The 22,456-nt window shown below is 29.8% G+C and overlaps 1 protein-coding gene across 2 annotated transcripts in view; it reads right to left on the minus strand.

Moving 5' to 3' along the window:
• The window catches only part of LOC107443515 (uncharacterized), a 244,531-nt gene that overhangs the window by 114,674 nt on the left and 107,401 nt on the right, over positions 1–22,456 (minus strand). For both annotated transcript variants that reach the window (XR_015432458.1, XM_087158966.1), the window contains exon 2: positions 11,230–11,278. The gene's annotated coding sequence lies outside the window, so the exon portion shown is untranslated. The remainder of the gene's footprint in view (positions 1–11,229; positions 11,279–22,456) is intronic.

Raw genomic sequence — 22,456 nt, forward strand, 5'->3', positions numbered from 1 at the left:
GTGACAGGAACACTATTTTTTAGTATCAGTCAGTAGTAGTAACAGGAACAGTACTCCTTTACTACCAGCAAAGTAGTAACAGGAACAGATGTGAAAAATTGTGTTTTGACTAAAAGTAGATAAGGTTACTAAACTCGGTATCTATTTTGCCTAAGCATGTAACTTCAGCCATTTCATTTATTTACTTATTCTCACTCTATTTTTAAAAAAATTGTAAAGGCACAGCTGTTTGGGTGCTGAACTTAACGTAACATTTTGTTTTGGTGCACAAAAACTTATTAAGGAATATAAAATTGCTAGGTTTACACACCTTAGAAAATTACTAAGGTGTGTTAAACAGTATACAGGTATTACAGTGAAATATACAAAATTATTATTCGATAATTTATTAAGAATTATTAACCGTTTAACTTTATGGACAAAATACCATCGGGCCGCTCTACCGGTCTCGGAAATGAATATACAGAGTTGCTGAAATTTGGCATTCCAAAAGAGCCACATTTTTTATGAACTTAATACAGCGTGTACTTTTTTTTTTTTGAAGTTATACTTCTTATGCGACTTCCAACAAGGTTGCGTTAAATGTTTAACGCTACATTTTTATTGGCCGGGAAATCACGTGGTAGGATCCAGTTTTCCCTCATTCATTTCCATATTGTTTTGGTTCTCACTAGCATAAAAATAATAAAAGTATGGTTTTCCTATAAATATTTTTTTAGTTTGTTTTGATACACATATAATTTAATAGGTCATTAGTACGAAAATTTCTGCTAAACTTATAAGAAAAAAAAACATGATGGTCGATTTACTGTCCGCTGAAATGCAACTACTAAGTTAAAATTTGGAAAGCTGGTGTCACAGTGATCTGCAAAATTTTTTTAAACACGTTTTTTCTATTTTTTATTTTTATCTTGAAATTAATGTAATCACTTTTTAATTTGTTCTCCCTGTTGTAATTATTAGTCCAACGACTAAGTTTGGCGACTTGTCAATCGAAATTGATAAGTCGCCCAAACTCGATAGGAATTGCTTCAGTTAGTGAATAAAGGTCCATTCCAACCTGTTAGTAAGAGAACATTGCGACAGGAGCTGCATGCAATGAACACTCGAAGTCAAACATTTTGCAAGAAGCCATTGCTCACACAGGCACATAAAGCAGCGCGACGTCGGTGGGCTAGTATGGAGCTAACGTCACCGGACGCGGAAAGTTGGTTTTCTTTTTGCCTTTATTCCAATGACGTACGTGGTCGAGTGCACCGAAGACTAGATGAAGCCTTGGCCACCAGAATGGCCACAAGGATGAAGCATTTCATCCTGACAGTGTCAGGTTCCAGCCGGAGGTGGGTCTGACATATTTTTTTTCTTATTATGGATTGCTCTCCGGCTCTGAGGTGACCAGTAACATGAACCAACGTGTTTATTTGAACATTCTGAATGATCAGGTGTTGCCTCCATGAAGTGTATGCTGCCGATAACCCTATCAAGATAATATCAAGATAACAACAGCAAAATTCATCGGGCTGGAAGAATATATGACTGGTTTTATGAACACTCAGACTAGGGGTGCACAACCTTTTTGAGTGAAGGGCCACTTGCACAGCAGGTTGGCTAAAGAAGGGCCGCACATATATTTAGAAATGTTAATGACAAATGTAGTAATGTCTATTTAAACATTAGTATTACATTTTTTTTATCAATAAACTTAGTAATATCAATAACTTAGTAGTGTTCCATTATTAGAATACATTCAAAAATAAAAAAACTTATATATATAATTTTTTTTACAAAAAAAAACTTCTATTTTTATTATATGAACAATAGATTTATCAAAATAAATAAACATTGAAGAAAAGAAATATTTGACCTACTGTGAAATATTTGAAAACTGTACCGAAATACCGTATCAAAAAGTGATTATTTGATTGCGCGATTAAATAATCACTAACGTGTTGTGATAACATATTGTGTAATAATAACGTGTTGTGATAACATCATAGTTAAATAACGGGATCGTCAAAATCATGTGGAAAAGTATAGAAATAATTTTGGGAAAATATATTTATGCTGAACTCAGCACGAATAAAGCGTGTCAAGTGCATGATTTGAAATTTGCATGTCGTAATAGAATAATTGGAATTTTTTATAATACGTGGGAAAGCATAGCAATAACTGACGAAAAAAATTGTTGAAAAAAAAGAAAGAATTGCGAAAAAAAGATAAAAAATCATTTAGATTTAAGATGAAATCGTCACAAATAAAGTGCACAAAAAGTGATTATTTAAATTTGCGATCTGAAACTCGCGTCGTAATAAAAATTCGGGATTTTCGAAATCTCGTAGAAAAGCGGAAATAACTGTTTAAAAAATGATTTATATTTACGATAAAATTGGCTTAAAGGAAGCGCGTTAAACGTACATTTACTAAAGAATCTGTTAAAATTGATTGTGTCAAAACGTGATGACTTAAAAGTGCGATTAAAAATTACCATTTTTTAAAAAAAAATTCACTGTGTTTAGAAGCTTTCGCGGGCCGCACTTCAGTAGTCGATGGGCCGCATTTCGCCCGCGGGCCGTAGGTTGTGCACCCCTAACTCAGACACTCAATTATATCTCGACTGGACAGCAACACCACCTGACCTGAACCCCAATGAAAATTTGTGGGATATGTAGGAACAACGGGTAGAACGCCGAAATCAGAATACTTGCAGTTTGGCGGATTTCTTGGCGGATCTTAAACTGGATTCGATTTGCCCGCAAACCTTGTGGACTCACACCTAACCGAATTCAGGCGGTAATCTAGAGGCGGTTTCACAAGTCATTAAATGATGTTTTTCAAGACTTCTCTAAGGCTGACTAATTTTTTGTCCGGTGTGCTTACTATTTTTGATGGATTTGTTTAGTTAACGAAAAATTGGTTTGGATCCTTGGAGTTGCAGCAAAACACGTCTGCTTCCTTGAACAACCATGTACACCCTTCCATACGAATGACGCGACACATAAGTATAGTGTGTCACATACCTTTGGTACTTCCCTTTAATCGTACCATAAAGCTATGGTGTTCTACCGTACCATATAATACCATACAAATTCTATGGCTACCATAGACTTATGGTGTCTTGCCATATGAATTTCTATGATTTCCATAGGCTTACGGTATCTTGCTATACAAGTTTCTATACTTGCTATAGGTTACCATATATTACCATAGGCGTGCCTGTGGCAAATTTTCCCAAGGAAACAGTGTCGTGGAGTTCTTCAGCTGTGCTGTATTGTTCACCGTTTCTGTAAACTTGGTGGGTTAAAATTCACGTAACGTTCTCAGTTCGATATAGGTCCGGTCTCAGGGTAAGCTACTCTATTACCTGAAAATTTTGTTGAGAAAGCAAATTTTTGTCAAACATGAAGTATGGTATCGGAGCATTCAGTTCCTCAAGAGAGATCGTGAAAATAGAGCATATGTTTCCTCAGTCTATCTTGGTACGTTTCAAATATTTGTCTCCCTAAGGAAAAGTATTGATGCCTGCCCATTCCATCCAAATGCCTTCCAGACCATTAGAGATTTTGCTTCCTTATTGCCTGATTGAAAGAAAATAAAAGTTTTTAAAGGTCATGCCGAAATGAGTTCCAACTGTCAGCAGCATTTAACCCTTTAAGCTCCAATTTTTTTTCTCATCACTGCTATCACCATTATACAAATACCCATTCGTTGCCCTACGACATGCGATTTTTGTCCAGTTTATTTAAAGAAGTTTATGATGTGGTTCAAGACCCTGCTTGCGGCGAATTTTTTTTAAATGCCAACAAATGGTGTCCTTAGGCACCATTAGTAGGCAGTGTATTTGGCGAAATGGCACATTTTCCCTCGATACTAATATCCAAATTTGCTTCGTCCACATCTCTATTTTCAGGCAAAAATCTTTCTTTTCCATTCCATATAAATACCTTGCTTTGATGTAATTAAAATTGCTAGAAATTTCAGAAACACTCTTTTTTGTGGATTTTGTGCAAAATTTAGTTTTTTGCGAATTCTTCAGCTTTTGAAATTGTGAGTGTCAAAGCTCTTATGATTATGGAAATATACTGTCTGCCATGAGAAATCTGCCTGCAGCAGAAAATGCTTTACCTCATGCAAACAATCTCGTATTTAATAAGAAATTTATTAAGTGCTTAAATTTTTAGACAGTCATTTTAAACAAAGTTTTTTAAAAATGACAATATTAAATGCCAAAATCAGCTTTAAGTAACGAACATTTCTTCATAACATATAGTAATTTCAGTTAAAATTTACGAATTTTTCTTTATTACGTCATATATTTAGAATCGCATAGTATTATCGAATTTCACTGTGTGCTTAAATTTTTGACACCAACTGTAGTCCTCTTTTCATTGGAAGAGTGATTCATCAATAAATTATTACTTTACAAACTGTATTATTCATTTAAGTCAGATCTAAAATAGTTCCTTTTTTCACAGTTACCCCGGAATAATGTTTACAATGAAACTAAAGAAATTAAAATAAAAAAACTGGTTAGCTTACAAGTATATGTAGTTTTGCAAAAAATAAAAATAAATTCTAATCTTAAAATGTTTTGTAATATTAAATGAAATTAAAAAAAAAACACAGAAAAATAATTACGACAGCAAAACTTAGGTTTGAATTCTAATGATGGAATTCTTAGTGACTCATCAATAAATTATTACTTTACAAACTGTATTATTCATTTAAGTCAGATCTAAAATAGTTCCTTTTTTCAGTTACCCCGGAATAATGTTTACAATGAAACTAAAGAAATTAAAATAAAAAACTGGTTAGCTTACAAGTATATGTAGTTTTGCAATAAATAAAAATAAGTTCTAATCTTAAAATGTTTTGTAATATTAAATGAAATTTAAAAAAAACACAGAAAAATAATTACGACAGCAAAACTTAGGTTTGAATTCTAATGATGGAATTCACTTGAGAAAGTTAGATTATACACATCACACAATTTAACTCATCTAAGTTTTGAAAAGAACTATTTTTAAAGTCGCAGCTGATAGCTTCATAATTTGCAGTCTATTCACAGTCTTGAATTTCTTACATTACTTATTCAAGTCTTTATTTATTTAATCTTAGAGTGTATCAAGTTTTTATTTATGTCTTGGAACAAGTGAAGGTGACCTCAGTTCACAAAATACCAAAGTTTTAATTAGTACACTGCAGGCGTATATAATTTTAAGACTTCTGTGAGATTTAAGAAAAGTAATAGAGAGTTACAACATAGAAAATTTCTTAAAATATGCCTACAACTTCGGGAAACATATTCCGATTCAAAATATTAAATTAGCTTTCCTAGAAAAAAAAACTAATTGAAGTTATACTTCTTATGCGTCTTCCAACAAGGTTGCGTTAAACGTTTAACGCTACAATTTTATTGGCCGGGAAATCACGTGGTAGGATCCAGTTTTCCCTCATTCATTTCCTTATTGTTTTGGGTTCTCACTAGCATAAAAATAATAAAAGTCAAAAAAGTATTGTTTTTCTATAAATATTTTTTTAGTTTGATTTGATACACATACAATTTAATAGGGTAGTATTTTTTATTTTCAAATTTAGTGGATAACAATTGTAAAAAATGAGTGAAAACATTGTCCACGGACAATGCGACGGATTTATAAGGTTACGTCAAGGTACGTCTCTTGTGAATATCAATTAATTGGTAGGTTTTCTCTTCTGAAATTACATTATGACGCATTCACATACATTATTAATACAAATATATTTTCCATGGCGAGACAATGAGGCAACCACAAGCACTTCCACTAGTTCAAGAGGTCCACGAGGGAAAAATGCACAATATTACCGTGATTACAGAGCACGAAAGCGAGGGGAGCAGGAAAAAGAGTCGTTGAATAGAACTAGTGATCCTTCTACGACTGCTGATTCTTCTACAATTAAAGTCGCAGGTTGCGAAGTTCAACTTCCTCCGCGCGAAAGGACTCCACGCACTATTTTTTTTATATATGGATCGAACATTTTAATTACACAAAAACTGTTCCTAAAAATGGTGCGATAAAACCTACTTCTGGTCAAACGTACCCTTAAAATGTTCTTCGCCGCGTCACCCAATAAAAATTCGTTTACTTACTTAAGACAAAGAACTAAGTTATGTTTTATTATTTTTAACAATAACAAAAGACATAGTAAAAAAATTTTAAATGCAGTTATTAAAATAACAGATTCCATACCAGCAAATTTAATTAAATGTTCTAAAAAGCAACTTTTATTTTATTTTCTTGATGTTTTAAATATTAGATTAAAATTTTTTTGGAGGTGAAATAACATTTTAAAATGAAATTTTTGATACTTCCAAACAAATATGATGACCGCACTTAAATAAAAAAATGGTGTTTCAAATGAATAAGAAACGGAAATAATACTTTATTTTAAGCAACTTAAATTCATTTTTTACGATGTTGTTGTTGTTGTTGTTGATTTACGTCGCACTAAACCTGCACAATGGGCTATTGGCGAAGGTCTGGGAAACATCCCTGAGGATGATCCGAAGACATGCCATCACAATTTTGATCCTCTGCAGAGGGGATGGCACCTCCGCTTCGGTAGCCCAACGATCTGCGCGCGAAGTCGAGCACTTTGCGGTAGCACAGTTTAACGAGGACCAATACCGCACACCCTCGGCCCCTACGCAGACTGATCCAAGTGGGTCACCCAACCGCACACTGACCGCAGCCAGTGATGCTAGACTTCAGTGATCTGCTGGGAACCGTGTCTTAATGATTTTTTTTTTTTTTTTTTTTTTTTTTTTGACGATGCGAAAATTATTTAGACACCAATCACATCAGCTTATCTTTATGCCCTGGAATATTGTTTTATTCATATGAATGCTGATTCCCTTGTTAACGGCAGTAGATCTTCCCCACCTTTCCATAGCGCGGCTACTGTGGTTTTTCCCCCTTATATTATATATATATATATATATATATATATATATATATATATGGGTGAATCTCAGGAATCATTAATAGAATTCGATCTATTCTCTAGGTTGTCCAGACCGTAACCTCGGGATTAATTAATTGAATTTAACATAATAAGGGCATCAAAATTTTCGATGTTCACGATTATTTTCTGATATTTTATACATTTTCAAACAATTCTAGAGGTGTAAAAATAGTGTGCCCATTAATTTTTTTTTATTATCAAAAGTTAAAGGTTTTAGAAATCTGCACATATATATGCGCGTGTGTGGTACCAGTTCCTGTACACAAAGCTGGAAGCTGATCTCAATTCTTAGATCTGTAAGCTAGAAGTCTCCTTAAGCTGGAAGTCACGCCAGTCAATGTAAGCTGGAAGCTGGTCCCTGGGCGCACGACAAGGAAGCAATGGGAATTTCCCTAAGATCAGTGCGTGGTTTGGAACGAACCGAAAAAGACGCATATGGATTCCAAAGAGGAGTAATGAACTTAAAGACGAACAGTAGTGATCTAATAGAACAATTAAGGATTTATTATTTGTTTTGGTGTTATTTACGTGATTGTTAATCGTCCGTATTAATGTATTCTTTTCAATATATGTTTTTGTTTAAGAAAAGTGCCTCATTTTTTCAAAGACGACCACTCATGCCGTCCCCACACACACGTATATATATATATATATATATATATATATATATATATATATATATATATATATATATATATACCGAAGAATCATTACATTATGACCACCCTCCATCTATAACAATGGGCTCTCCCAGGATTTCATGGTTTATCGCCCAGGAACAATGTTTTCATGGGGCACATTTGGACCCATAATCCTCATAGAACAATCCCAGACGTCTGTAAGCTACTTGAACATAGTTGCACATCAGGTTAACCCATTCATGGCAACAGTTTTTCCTGCTGGGGATGGTGTTTACCAACAGAATAATGCACCATGTCATGAGGGTCGAATCGTCGAAGAACATTCCAGTGACTTTCAAGTCATGTCTTGGCTCCCAAATTCACCTGACCTTATCCAATAAAGCATTTGTGGTCCTACTTGGAAAACCAAATTCGTGCTGCCACGCTACCCCCTCGCAATGTGAGGGAATTGCAGGACCAGTTGGTGAGCGCTTGGTACCAGATACCTCAGACTATCTAACAGCACCTTGTGGAATCAATGCTACGGCGCGTGCTTGCAGTTTTGAGGGCTAAAGGTGGTCCTACATGTTAGACTTCAGTGTCGCATTTGCATCACAATTTTAGCTATAGACAATTTCTTTGAGAATATTGTTCAATTTCCAATTTTGTCCATCAGTTTGAGAAACGGTTCGAAAACTTAAATCTTTTCCAGTTCTGCCCACTAAAAATACTGCTAATCACACACAATTGGAGCAGATTGTTAGAATAAGAAAAATTAAAGTGGGTATTTTCTATTATTCTGAATTTTTGCCTGACCAACAGAGGGCGTTATAATCAGGCACAGAGATGCCAGCTTGCTCCGGACAGCAAATATATATTTTAAAGTGGCAGTTTATCAATTGTGATTCTTGGTTTAATAAATTCAATTTAGTAGATATTCATCCACTACAATTTCTAAATAATTCGTAGGCTTAGATAATTTACCACTTTATAGTACTTAAGTGATGCTATACCTTTTAAAAAGCAAGCAAATATAGGCAAATATTTGCAAAATTTACTTGGTAGTTATTTACCGTTTTTTTTAATTCTTTTTCGCGTGTCCGGAGCAGTTGGCATCTCTGCAGGCATGATAAATATTAATATGTATCACTTGGTTTGGCAGGCATTGGATTGGAAAGGAAGGCTTATTGGGTAGCGAAAACAATATAACACTATCATTATTAAATTTGATTGTTATTAAAATGGTCTTCCATTCATTCCACCATTCTTCACTGAATTCAATATCTACTTAGCAATATATGAGAATTTCTTTTTCTCATTTTGAGTAGCCTTCTAACAGAGATATAATTTTTCCAACTTTCATTATAGTATAAGAAACGAGTTACTATTGTGTTAGAAGTACTAAACAGTACTATTTTGTTCGAAGTATGTAAATAAGCTCGCGAGAATGCTACAAAATAAACACATGTTAATTATTGAAAACTACTAGTATATATAAATAATAAAAATGATTGTGAATTAATTAAATCCGCGATGATAAAATATGACACATTAAATTAGAGTTTGTTTATAAGAATATTTCCACTCAATAATTGAGATTTCCAACAACAATTTCGCCAATTAAAAAAAAATCGGTTGGATTAAAATAAAGTGCTAAGAGTAAAAAGTAAGAGTGTTTGTAGCTTGTGCATGTTGTCAATTACAAAAAACTCGCATATTAATTAAACGAAAAAAAAAGGAATTCATTAAAGTAAAAAATAAATTAGGAATTTTAAAAAAAATGAAAGAACTAATTAATGTTCTATTTATAAAGCAATCGTAGTGAAAAATATGCATTACATATTTCTAAATCACTTTTCTTCTAAATTTTCATAAAAAATATTGAAGAAAATTTCTTAACGAAATAACTTATAATGTAATAAGACACGTGTCTCTGAATCCAAAATGGCGGCATTTACAGATAAGAAATTCAATATGCTGGTAAATGGCGACTATATAAAATGTACCAGGAGTCTAAAAGTTTTAATGTTTGGTTAGTGTTTTAATTATAAAAAATTTCGGTGATTTTTTTCGTTAACTCTGGCCATCCAAAACCATAACATTCAAGAAAATTAATTCTGCTTTAATTCTGCGCATCCATAACATTCAAGAAAAAAGCAATTAAGACTTTTTTTCCCATTAAAAAAAAAAAAAAAAAAAAAAAAAAATTTCTAACTGCATAGTCTTAAGACGAATTTTTCGATTTTTGGCAAATTGTTTCTGCACAGTCGATTTTTTACAAAATCAACTTTGAATTTCAACAACTAACATTTCAAAATTATGACAAAAAAGAATTTTTTACAGAAATAAACATGAAATTTCGATGAAAAGTTTTTATTTCTTTCTATTTTTGAATGTGACTGTGGGAAAAAAATTAATTACAGAAACTTTTTTTTCAGTATAGGGATATTAAATTAAAAAAAAAAATTTAGGGGAGAGTCGGGTAGCCCCGCCCACAGTCAATTTCATATGTATAGAATATTTTTTCAAGTCAATGGGCTATCGGAGATTAATTGTTGTATTAAAAAAGATTATTTTCAAAGTTTCAAGTATTTATGCAGCAAGTAACATGGTAAACAATAGTTTTGAAAATATGTTGAATACAGAATTCATGAAAGTAAGAAAAATTGGTTGAATGTGTCGATTAAACTTCATTTTAATACGAAAAAAATAATTTTTTCTATACATACAGCATTAAAGTATGTAGTTTTAAGTTTAATTTGCTCGAAGAAAGAAGTTTATATGTGAAAAATTGTTCGAGTAATTACAAATTTACAAAGAAATTGGATTTCGGGTAGCCCCGCTCACATGAATGTCGGGTATCACCGCCCAATTTTATTTCGTCGATAAATGTACGGTTGCAAAGATTATTATTTTATTGCTTCAAATTTGAATGTTATATGCATTTTTAACAACAAATATTGTTGTTATTAAATGATTGTTATTAAATGATAGAATTCACTAAAAGTATATAAATATGTAATAAATAAAATAATTTTGTGATAAAAATGATAAATGAGGTTTATCTTTTGTCAATACATTGGTCACTTTCTTTTACACCTGAAAAAACAGTCAAAAAACATAATTTTTGTAACTGGACGGGGCTACCCGACACATTTTGAAGAGAGCTGAAATACATGTTGTTTTAAATTTCTATTTTTTTAAGTTAAACTATTCTTTTTTTAGTTTATTCTTTTTGTATTATTTAATTAGATGGTAAAACAATAGAAACATACAAAAATATTGATTATTACTCAATATTATACAGAAATATAAGCAATACTCCTTAAGTGGGCGGGGCTACCCGACTCTCCCCTAATTATAACAATGTCGGGAGGCAGCACAGCTTTTTTAAATCAAACTGTTCAGCCAATGGCGACCAATTTCGCTTTGAATAATTAATAAAAGTAGCCCTTACTTTATGAAACGATGACTATAAGACAGGGAAGGAAATCTAATTAGTGGTCTATTTATGTAGATTACACTCAATTTATCCGAGATTTTATCAATGAAACGCTCAGTAAACTGCTCTCTAAAAACAAAATTAATATATAAGTATTCAACTTACCTTCTATGAAGCAACCAAGTTTATAAAGCATCCCATTGCAAAGACTCACCTGTAAATACGAAAATTTTTCATTAAAAAAAAGCACTAAAAATGGGAACATATATGGATAACTTATTCAACATTTTTATTGATAATAATAATAAAAAACAAAAATTAATTTAAGGCGAATTGCGATAATTAAATGCGATATTGAAGTGGGGAAACCTGATTTATTCTATATTTTCGTTTAACACGTTCACGCCGGGAAAAGTGAAAATACTGGCACGGGAAAAGTGAAAATACTGGCACGGGAAAAGTGAAAATACTGGCACGGGAAAAGAGAAAATACTGGTAGAACTATTTCAATATTAGATAATATTCGGGAGGAGTTTATCGATTCTCAACAATAACAATTCACTGTAAGGAAATTTATCACGGCGAAGAAGCAATTCAATATAAAAATTGCATCCGTTAAAAACAATTGGTAGTTATGGATTTTTATTATTCCCGGAAAAAAACTAAAAATTGAAATTTATTGTTACCAGCTTTTACTCCGGTGCGCTGCCAAGGTGAGACAATCTAGCGTGACCCACCGGTGGGTCACCCCGGCGTGAACGTGAAAAAAAAGTGTGAATATTAAAAGAGTGCATATTAATAAAATTAATATGCACTCTATTTACTGTCTTGAATTACATTACAGGATGCACTTTACATAAACTTAATGAAATAATATCGTGTTCATTCTTTATAAAGCAATTATATATATTTTTTATTTAATAAGGGTTAAATTATTAAATTACAAGGTAAAAAATTTTCCACACCATTTTAAATGATGTAATTTTTGATGACAAAATGTAAAATATGACCGAAATCGGTTTAAAATTTCCAAAAAACAATATCTTTGAAATTCTATTTCTCAAACACTATTTCACCCTAATTTTTATATTTGTTAATAAAAATTGCATAGTTTAAAATTATGGAAACAGTTTTATTCCAATCAGATCAAATGTATTTGAAATTCATTAAATAAACTCATAATCTAAATATGGCAAAATACATAAAACGGGAAATTAACATTTAGGTACCCAAACTTTCAATCGCTCTACTGACTTAACTATCAGGGCTACTTTTTTCCAGACAGCAGCTACCCTTCCCATATTTTAATAATTAAAAATCCAAGACTTTCGGGGGGGGGGGGGGAAGAAACTCATAAAATTTTATTCACAGAAAGTGCATTTTTGTAACTGATTCTATTGCTAAATTATGGTTTGCACTTATTAGTTAGCGTTTTTGAGGTAGCATGAAAATCTGATCAGTAAAACAAAAGTTATTCAGTTTGGATTGCATCTCTCACTGTCGTAACTCAAACGCTATAACATAAAACTATAAAGATTTGCATATTTCTAAAGAAGTTCTTGAATAAAATTTTGATATCAAAATGTTACCGATGCGGTGATTAGTCTTTGAGTAAGAATACTTTATGATAAAGTTAAAAAAGATTTTTTTTCGCTGCGTAATCATGCGTTGCAAAAACTATAAATAGGAAAATTATGATTATTTTTTTAAAACATGTCTAAAAATATGTAAGAAGTCTAATTTTTTAAAATGAAATTTAATTCTTAATTATTTTAAAGTAACTAAATAAATTAGATTTACATTTTTTCGGATTTTTCGATGTAAAAAAAAATGTATTTTTTTAATAATTTTTCGCAAATGAGCTCACTAATGAATGCATTTTCGTTAGCAAATACAAATAATGAGTGCACTTTAACAAACAAATTGTGAAAATAGATTTATACTTCAATAACGATTTTAATTAAAGAAATAGTAAAAAGGATATAAAATATTTAGATTATAATGATATTAGATATAAAAATTTTAAATTATAATGTTTATTTCATAAACATTATAATTTAATTTCTATGATTCAAAAGTTTTTTATAAAACAAATTTTCATTTATTTCATTATACAAAGTAACAGTGGAAATCATTAAAATAAACACGTAATATAACTAAATATGACTGAAAGCTTAAATACAAATGTGATTTAATTATATTAAAAAAATTAAAATTTGAAGCCACTTAAAAAGTATTAAAATTTATTATGAAGTGAACTAATTAAATTAGTTTCATAAAACTAAAAAATGAATTTTGGGAATGCAATTTAAAAGCTGCCATATATTTGAAACACTTATAAACTTGAAAATAAATCTAATAGTCGCAAAAACAGTAATTCATCTGATGCAAATCTGTACAAAATTTGAAAATTAGAAATGCGCTATTGCTTTGAAATTAAGATCAGAAGAAAATTTAGTGTTTAGTTATTTTAATTACGTAATGATCATAGGTCAAGATTATCAGATGGACATAAAGCCTTTTCGTTCAGATTATAATTCCTTAGACCATTAAAACAATATTAATCATATATTTAAGTTTAGAGAAACATTAAAGTATTGTAAAGTATTAGAGAAGATTTTAGCAAATAAAATAAGTTTGCAAATACATTAAAAATTTAGATCGATATCCTGAAGAAAAACAGTAGAGCAACTTTCCGAACTACGAATTTTTATAGCTTTATCTTCAAAATCAGACGCCCGGTGGCTGAGTGGTAGCACTTCGCGCTCACATGCCACAGGTCCTGGGTTCGATCCTCGGGTCGGGCAAGATTCACTCAAACTTTCATCGCTTCAGTGGGTCGATAAATGAGTACCAAGCATGCTTGGGACCTAAACACTGGGGGTTCCGCGTTTGGCTGACCACCTGACCGGAACATTTGCTCCTGCACCCCAGAGCCCAAAGTCAAGAAAATTGAGATGGGCACAGTAGGCCTTGGCCTTCTATGGGCTGTCGCGCCACTGAGTTTAGTACCTTCAAAATCACCGTAAACTTTTAATAGTTTCACAAATTTAACAGCACAGAATAGAGTATAACACCAACTATATTAATGATCCCTATAGGTTAAAAGAGAGGACGGCATGCAAATATGTATTACGTTTTAAATCAGCTTTTTTTTAATAAAATTAGGTATTTAATGAAATGAAAAATATAAATTCAGACTGCCCTTTTTTACAGTGCAATTTCTTTTTTTAATTAATGGGCTAGTTACTTAACACTGAAGGATTTGCTGACCTTTAGTTAAAGTGAATTCAACATACTTGATTTCGTCATTTCAAAAATATCAAGAAAAAAAATCTGTGAAATGTGTGATTTGTTTGTTTTAATTAGTTTTTCGGTGGATTGATGATGATACATTTCTATTCTCGTTTTGGTAAATTTGAAGTATGCATTTCGGGAATTATAAATTCTATGAAACAACTTTTAAAGAAAATATATAGTTAGAAAAAAAAATTAATATTATTTGCTTTTCAATAATATTTCAATTGTAATTATATTCCTAAGCTTTCTTTTAAATCAAATTAATCTAATTTCATTGATTTGTTTTTCAAAGAAATAAGTAAAACAAAATGTATTAATCCTGTATTTTAATTCATATGTATGTGTGTAAAATAGAATTTGTTGTATATGTTTTTAATCATTTGAGAAAATATGACATATATGTATGTCCATGCACATATAAGCATGCTATTATATTTATGTATCTTTATATAACATAAAATCATAGAAGTCTGACTCCGTTTTCCATTGTTGTCGGCGCATTTTTATTGGCTGGAAAATCACGTGGTAGGATCCAGTTTTCCCTCATTCATTTCTATATTCTTTTGGTTGTCATCAGCGCAAAATTAACAATTGTAGTAAAGGTATTCGCGATCGCAACGCTCGAGTACGCCGTCTAGCGGGAGCCTGTAAATATCAGACATTCATTTATCACGTTTTCATTTAGTTCCATCAAAATCATTTACAGAATCAGACGCCATTTTTTAGCAGCAAATAAGAAACAAAATTTCCCTAAGGAAAAGGCCGAAGAACTTGAAAAAAATCTCCAGAATATTAGTAAATCTTTCAGGAACAGAACACGCCAAACATTTGAAGAAAAATTCCTCAATATAATTTTTAATTTCTATTATCAACAAACTTGCAACTGATGACTTCCGATTCCGGATACTGTTACAGATGTGTGTATTAAGGTAAAATGCATTTCTTCTGTCTTCAATTCACTACGAATTAAAGTGAAGTCAACATTGCTTTCGTCATTCCAGTGAATAAATATGAATTCAGAACATACAGAATTGTAATAGTTATAGAATATTCTTCTTCGTTATAGAATAGTATATATTTCTGTATCCATATAATTCGGAAAACAACAATAAAAAATTATCCAAGTTACTTGAAATAGTGCCATTTGTGCTGATTCTTAATTAATTTTAATCGTTTTCTTGGTAAGTATTTTTTAGTTTTGAAAGAATAAGTTCAACTAGAATTCAGCTATTCTGTTTTTAGCTACATATTCAAATTCATATCAATTATAAAATTTTGCTGTGTAGTATGTTATCTAAAAGTAATGAAGGGATAAACTATGTATCTATTATTTGAGAATAAAGTTTTCAAACAAGGAACATATCATTTTGGAATTCTCCGGGAATTTTAAATCAGGTAAGTGCAATGATTTTTAAAATAAAAAATTTGCTTGCAAATATTTTTTTTTCATTTGAGGATAGTTCTCTACAGAATGCTTTTTTACGTCTTATTAAGAACTATAAGAATAAAAAGAGAAACAATATGGAAGTTTTTTTTTTTCAATATGAGGAATTTTTAAAATCGTTTTTTTATCCTAAGAATTCTTTATTATACGTTTTTTAGTTTATAATTTTTTGATAAAAATAGTTAAAATAATCGTTTTGAAAAATTAAATGGTATAACATTATGTGTTAATTTATACTTCTTGCATATTCTAATGTTTGAAGGAATATGATTCAAAAAAGTATGGAATAAAAATTCGGTACTTACGTAATAACGCCACCGCAAGTACAGATTTGGCGGTTCTTAAGTGCCACCAATCTACATCAAAATTTTTGCGACAAATCATAAAATGAAACACTTTATTTAAAATCGAAGTTTAAAATCAAATTAGTTTATCGGATTTCGGTGGATAATGGGCAAAATATTTCGCTCCTGAAAAAATAAAATTACATCTTGTTCTACTTTTGGCAAATCCCAAAGACGCATTTTCGTAGCACTAAAAAATGGTAACAAAAATCAAAGTACAAATAATTTTGGAATTCTTCTGATTTATAAAGCAGGTAAGTGTTAATTTTTGTAAAATAAAAAATTTTACTTTTAAGTAATTTTTTTCTTATTTGATGATAGTTTTCTATGGAATGGCTTTCTGCGTCCGATTATGAATCAAAAAAGAATAAAACATGAAAGTTGTTTATTTTAATGTAAGGAATTTTTAGAATTGGTTTTTTCTTTTTTGCTTTGTATCGTAAGCATTCTTTATTTTACGTTTTTTAGTTTCTAAATAATGATTTTTATTAAAACTTAAAATTTTTTGATAAAAATTGTTGTCAAAGAACTTTTTTTACAAAATTAAATTAAATTAAATTATGAAGCTTATGTATACTTTTTGCTTATTTTAATGTTTGAAGTAATATGATTCTTAAAACTATGGAATGTAAAGTTTAAGTAGGCCTGTCAGGTTATATCATTAAATTTAGTAAAACTATTTCTCAGGCATTAGGTTTAACTCCAATAAGAAGATACATATTTTTTTCTGTTTATTTACAAATATTTTTCAGATGTGTTCCGGATGTTCCTTCTTTAAAAAAAGCGATGCCATCTTGTTTTCGGTTGCATAAGAAAGGATATCAAACATTTTTCTTTTTTAAATTTAATAAGCTACGATAAAGAAGGAACGTTACAATGTTACACGCTACATTAACGACGTCTCCAGAGTAACTGAATGACTGTTCATATAGAAATCGCAGGTATTAGTCTCATACAACAACGCCCCTATAGTTCGTTGCGATCGCGAATTGTTTTTCTTTAAATATTATTGTATCCCTAATTTAAACTTATTTTCCAGTACTGCTACTATTAGCGAGAGTATTAAATTATGGTTGTGAACTCAAATTTGTTTGAACAATACAATGCTATAAGAATATAAATGCTATTTTAAAAAATGATTACTTCGAAAAATCACTTCCGTTCACCAAAAGATCTAATATTTGGGTAAAGTAATATTTAGACGTGGGAAGTAGAGGCATAAGAGTAAGTAAACAGAATTCCTTTTAGTACATATATGCTAAGCGAATAATTTTAACTTTAATAGAAAAATTGTTTTCTGCCAAGAAAAGACAATTATTGCGAAGCAATATTGCAAAGCAATCATCTGGGTTTGTGAGCGGTAGCGAACAGGAGGCTTAGCCCCCTAGTATATTATAAAACAGTATTTTTAAACAAAACTTATTCATTGAATTATAAATATTTTCCTACAACTGTAGATAAGTTTTTCTTCAAATTATCAGCATTTAAATATTATTTTGATGTAGTGAAAAATTAGAAATAAAGGCTTACAATTTCATCAAAACTTTAAATAAAAAATATTAATTTATAAGATTAAAAAGAAAACTAATCAATCCCAAAGCATTCACCTATATTTTTTAACAATAATTGAAATATATGCAAGCTTTAAATTCTTTATAAATATCTAAAAAATACAATAACATTATCAAGTTTTCAAAAGAAAAATCTAATATTTTTAGAAACTAATAAAGATCATAGATTAAAAATATTTTTCTTGACAGTAGAGATTAAAAAATATTTTCTTCTATTTATATAATATTAATTCTTAATATTTTCTATTAAAAAATTATTTCTAATATTTTCTACAACAGAAACAACTTTTCTTTTCCTAATAAAATGTAAACAGCATTCATGTTATGTTTAGTGAAGCGTATTAGAAATAAAACTTGGTTTTCCCAGAATTTTAATACATACGAAAATTCTAAGAAAATCTTTTTTTTTTCATCGAATTTTATGTCGAATATATGAATGTTTGCAAACAGGTTTCTCTGGAAGATTTTTATATTGAACGTGGTTGCAAAATTTATGTAATTATATTTAATTCTTCTTAAAAATAAATGAAGATTCAAATTTTTTGAATTATCATTACATTTAAATAATATAAAGATATACATAATAGGCTTGTTATCTCAAATTTTTCTAAAAATGTTTTTAAGTTTTGACTAAATTTTAACGATTGGGTGATTCTTTGGAAACATGACAATTCGAAAAAGAAAAAAAAATTCTTCAAAGTCTTGCAAATAATCCAAATTTTTTTTTGTATATTTATTTAGTTACGTTTATTAATACCTTACAGACAGCAGTTTAGTTTATTGACATTTGTTCAAGAAAGAAAAGAAAATAGAAATTCACCAAATTTTGAATGCCAGGAAAATGACATATTAGCTTAGAAGTTAAGAAAACAGTCATTTTAAGCTAATAGTAAGTAACTCAACTTAAGAAACTCGAAAAGACAAAGTTGAAAAGTTAATTTTAACTTTTTAAGTAAATAAATTCTAAAAACTCGAAAAGACAAAGTTGAAAAGTTAATTTTAACTTTTTAAGTAAATAAATTCTAAAAATAATTATTGTGAACAATTTATAATACCGTTTCGTCTCGGCTACTCGTTTTTTTTTCCCTCAGTTTATTTTTCCTTGACTGTTTTTAGGCCCCATGTTTTAAAAAAACCTAGTAAAATTAATTTTATAATAATTTACATCGGAAATGTTATTATATTATTTAAATTTAAAATATTTCAAATCATTTTATTTTACAACTTCATTACATTCTTTAATGTATACACCCATGTAGAGTTTAAAGACTAAGATAGAATTAAATTGTACAGTGATGTTCTTAGCTTATACTTTATATTTTAACAATCTGTGTTATGAAAAAAAATAATCTAAAGCCTTTGCGTTAGATGGACCATGAATTGTTTAAATTAATTCTTTTATCCACTATGGAAACAATTGAAAATGTTTTTGTTGTTGATACGTACAGAATAAAATTGCGTGTAATAAATAAATAAATAACTACATTAAATAAATAAATAAATAACTTTTATTACATACAAGCATATTACTATCTTACAAAAACTGGGTATTAGGTTACTATTTGCTTTCCCTCTTAACATTATATTGTTTAAAATTTTCAAATAAATTTTGAACCAAAAAGTTGGTTCTTTATTTTGAAATAGGACATGTTCTGATAGGGTGGTGTTCTAATCAATCTCTTAACCTAAGATATTGATTGCTGGGCTTATCTATTTTGGTTATAAATTACTAAAAAAAAGTGGCCAGGAAAATAACTGATTTTAATGTGACAAACAAATTATTGACTGAAAAAATTATTTTCAACAAAGTTTTTGAAAATAATACCCTCTGCGTATATTCTAGAAATGCTTACAACGGTAGAGATTAAAAAAAAGTTAGATATTGAAAAATTTATGGAAAGTTTTGAAGTTATTATTGGAAATATTGTTTGTGGCATGTCAGGAAAATGACATTTTGAAATTCAATTAAAATTTTTAAATATACAAAATACTCAATGTTAATGCAAAGTCATTTTAAAATGCTAACAGCAATGCAATTTATTAATTTTTTTAAAAAACAATTTCTTATAGTAGTATAGTATTAGTTTTCGGAGCAAAAGACTGTTAGTTGTCTCACTCGTAAGTTTTCGTACTAAACACAGAGAATTTTTGACTTAACATAATTCACATCTCTGATTTTCTTTATTTAAGAAAAAGATTCACAGAAAACTCAAAATCCATTATTCATGAGCACTCAGTGCAGTATGCTTAAAATAGAAATTTCTCCTTGGTAACGAGATTAGAAACATCCCCTTGATGAATAAGCGCATTTGATAAGCAATATTAGCTTTTATTTGCAATTTATACATAATGCTAGATAAAGTTGAAGTCAAATTTTTTCGATGCGTATAGCACAAAAACAAAATAAAAAGAACTACCGGAAGCGCAATTCCAAACGTTAAAATCAGAGTTGAAGTAAACAGAAACTAAATTCATAAACAATAATAAAATAATTTTAAAAAGCAGAATACGAGCTTAACGTTTCAGCCCTATAGCTTCAGATTTCGCTAACTTACCACACTTTTTTTTCCAACCTAAGTACACATGAGGAATTGCTTGTCGGCCTCTGAGTAGTGAGATAATCATAATTACAGCAATTCATCGTTATTTAGGAGTTATTATTGCATCGTTATTTAGGAGACAATTCTGTCAAGGAAAGTAAAATTTATATTTTAAGAGAAAACAAGAAAACAAATTTTTATGAAAGATGGCAGCCACTATACAAAGAATATTACCCGCTATTATACTGTCGTTTTCATTAAAAAAAACTGAAAAGATTTGCATCTTAAGACAGATAAATGTATGGAGCGTCAAAATGTTAACAATAAATTGAGTTTACAACAAAAAGAGCAGGTAATGCGGGAGGCAAGTTAGTCCGATACGCGTTCAACTAAATTAGGTTTACCTTTTAACTCTTATAAAATTAGACAAATACCTAACCAATGTATTTAACTGTACTTAACTAGAATCTTGGGCATAAATTCAATTTCGACAGTGTCAAAATTATTTCCACCCTGGTCACATCGCAATGTCCTGATATTTTGTTTTATCCAAATGAAGGCTGATTTTCTCACCACATCTCCATAGTTCGTGGAAATGTATCTTACCCAGTATTGCCCCTCTCGGCCACTGTAAATGTTTTTTTTTTGTTGTTCTGTTTATCATCTTATTTTTTCTTAATTCATCTTATTTTGAAATATCGTAAAGTATATATTTTATTTTAATAAATAATTGTAAAAAATTTAAAAAAACAAACATTTTAATTCTACTACTTGGATTAAGTAAAACTGCAAGGTATATAAAATGAAAAAATAAATATACATTTTACTGAATTAGTACAAAAGTATTTAATTTGTATTCAGTTTGTTTCCTTAATAGTTTTATAATTTATTAATGAGTAATAATGTAAATAATATATCTTTAAAGAGGAAAATATTTGCTATGAATACTTATTGAAATAGACACAATATTTTTTTTATAAAATAAAACAAAGTAATTCAAATTTTCAAAATAGACATTTCGAGAAATATTTCTTTTTAACTAAAAAGGCAACATTCCGCATAAGCAAGCAAAATAAGGAGCAATTTAAAATAAAACAGAAAAAAAAATTATTTTTAAATTTTTATTTTTAATTTTATCGTACTTTGAATCTTTTGGAGTCCATTTATCCCTGCCAATTCTATGCTGCCATACTTTCTGTCGTTCTTCATCGTGATCTTCAACAGGTAAGACCGAATTTTGACTTATTATAACACCCAAATGCGCAACAACCTGTCATTATTAATTTAAAAGTATGAAACAAATGAAAGTAAAAAGAAAAGCGAAAATAGAAATTTTAACAGATAGAGTGCAACGATACTTCATCGTTTAAACAAAATAGGGACTGTTTAACCATGTGATCGGCGACAGCCAATGAAAATTGAAAACAGTACAAAGGTCGCTTTAAAAAAGTTTCGTTACTTAAAACTAAGTAATCTAGGGCATTTGTAGAAGTATCTAAAAGAAATCATTAGATTTAAATTTTATCCCGATGCAATCATTAAATAAAGTTATAGAACTGAAACTATATCAACATAATAAAAAAAATTGAGATCCTTTAATAATATTTTATTTTGATGCATTTATCTGTTTATCGTCACAAAACCTAAATGACAGGTTAAAGAGGTAAAAATTATCGCCAAGAAATGAAAATATACGAAAGGCGGTCAACAAGTATCACATAAAATACGTGTTAATAGTCATAATATCTTAAATCAGTGAAAAATAGATGACTAATGATACCATTATTCTGTTATCACTTGTATATTTTTAATTGGGCAACGCTGCGGGTTATATCCTTGTTATCACTTAATAACTCGGAAAAGTTGGCGGAGCGAAATTGTTTCTTTTCTTTGACGATGTTGCAACGCAATCATATAATAGGCTTATTAGTTAACAGATGTAATAAAATAAGATATTAATTTCTACCATTGTAGACTCTTTCGTTAACAACAAACAGATAAAATTAAGTAACATATTGAGTTCTACAATTACAGGTTCCTTTGTTAACAACTAACAGTTATATTTAAGTTACATATTAATTTCTACAATTTTAGGCTCTTTCGTTAACAACAAACAGAAAAAATTAAGTAACATATTGATTTCTACAATTATAGGTTCCTTTGTTAACAACTAACAGTTATATTTAAGTTACA

Source organism: Parasteatoda tepidariorum, chromosome 3, assembly GCF_982258835.1.
Source record: "Parasteatoda tepidariorum strain Cologne lab strain chromosome 3, Ptep-v5.0, whole genome shotgun sequence".
Taxonomy (NCBI): Eukaryota; Metazoa; Arthropoda; class Arachnida; order Araneae; family Theridiidae; genus Parasteatoda; species Parasteatoda tepidariorum.